This window comes from Manis javanica, chromosome 1, assembly GCF_040802235.1.
Source record: "Manis javanica isolate MJ-LG chromosome 1, MJ_LKY, whole genome shotgun sequence".
NCBI lineage: Eukaryota > Metazoa > Chordata > Mammalia > Pholidota > Manidae > Manis > Manis javanica.
In genome coordinates, this window is record NC_133156.1 from 209,043,247 (window position 1) to 209,045,079 (window position 1,833).

Consider the following 1,833-nt stretch of genomic DNA (forward strand, 5'->3'; position numbering starts at 1 on the left):
CCATCTGCAGGCAGGAATGATTTTGCCTCAGGCTTTTACTTGAACTCCCCTTCTTTCAGGTGACCTGTCCATTCCCAGCTGCAAATGCCCTTCCTTCTACTCTGGACTGAGCCTGGCCATTTTTGCCCCCAGAAATAGGTGCTGAGGCAGGGCTCACTCACTGAGGCAGAAGCTAGCTATCATCCCTTCCACCACTTGTGTGTGAGTCTTTTAAAAAAGTTTTGTGCTTTGGACCCCCATTTTAGTTTGTCACACACTCAGAGTAAGTGAGGGCACCCTCACTGTAACTTAGATTCCCCTTGCTGCAATTCTACCCTGGGACAGGCTTGGCAGTCAGGGCTGGATTTGAACACTCACAAGTCCCCAGCAGCTATGACCTGAGTTTCAGTTTTCAAGTCCGTAAAACTGGAATGACAGTCATACTTCACAGACATCAGAGCCTGGCCCTCTCTGTGGCCCAGTGAACCCTCACCTGGAAACTCCTAGAAGTCCAGAAAGCAGTGTTTGATTCATCTGCAGCTGTCCCCTTTGTCCCCGAGTCATTTGCAAATTCCTGGGCCCTGGGGGCCTCTCCGCTGGTCGAGGTCATTTCCCTCTGAGCTGCACAGACCCTGCAGACCTTCCAGTCTCGGCCCAGCATGGTGACATGGCTCCTCCTGCCCTCAGAGCCCCACAGATTTGTTGGCAGCTGGAGAGCAACAGAGGGCAGCGCAAACGCTAGCACTGGATGGCCTGGGGCAGGCTACACGTGTTGTAGCCCATGGATTCAGCTGAGGAAGGGGGTCTGGAGACTGATGAAAGCTGAGGTCCTTCTTCGAAGGGTGGGGACCAATACTGGTGGCCCAGCCTGCTGGGTCACACCGTGTCATGATGTGCAGGCTCTGACCCTCCCTGCCCCGCCAAAGCCACCACATCTAAGTAGTTGGAAGCAAGATGGGGCATGTGTGCATTGAGTGTGGTGGTGGTGAGGTGCAACCTTGAGGGTCTGAGCAGCATCCATGATGGGGACACCACAGCTCACATCAGGTCCTCAGTAAGTTAGAACTACAAGGGCATCTTGTATGTATATGAGAAATTACCCCAACCACATCTGTTGAGGAGAAATTGGGTTCTGAGTTAAAGTTTGATTATTCTTTTTAAAGCTCTCAAAGGTTTGCACACTTTGAGAATATTCTAGAAGCAGAATGGTGTACAGGAGAGAAACTGTGGGGTTTCAAGTTAGAAGACTTGCATCCATGCTGGGGTTCTCTCTGGCCTCAGTATAATCTTAAACCCTTGGTCTTCATTTTTGTTCTGGACTTCCATACACTTGGGCCTTCCCCTGCTAGATCCTCCCTCCTAAAACCCAGTAAGATGGGGCTGGTCTTTCCATAGACCTTCTTTTCACTCCACTTCACATATATTTGTTGCTCAGAGAAAGGTTCAGCAAAAGAAAAGTGCTCATTACTGTGTGGTGAGCAATGGAGATGATGGCCAGGCCCAACCCTGTATGGAAGTTAACGATGACCCAGCTGCAGGTTGCCTGGGGTCTCCTGACGTGGCTGACATCCCAACATTAGGACTCAGTCCTTTGAGTAAAGGCTTTGTACATAAGAAGCTGGTGGGTATCCATTAAAATGTGAACCTCTTTAGAGGAAGAAGGAATCCCTCACATCTTTTGCCAGGACTTGGATGTGGAGGGTCAGGGAGGGAGGTGGGCACCATGGAAGCAAGGCCTAAAAACACATTTTGCCAACTTCAGTGTTTAGATGTTACTCCCCCAAAGGTCATCCCTCATGACACACTGTCTCTGCTATAAACATACACCAAAGACATAACTGAGGACAAGTAAGT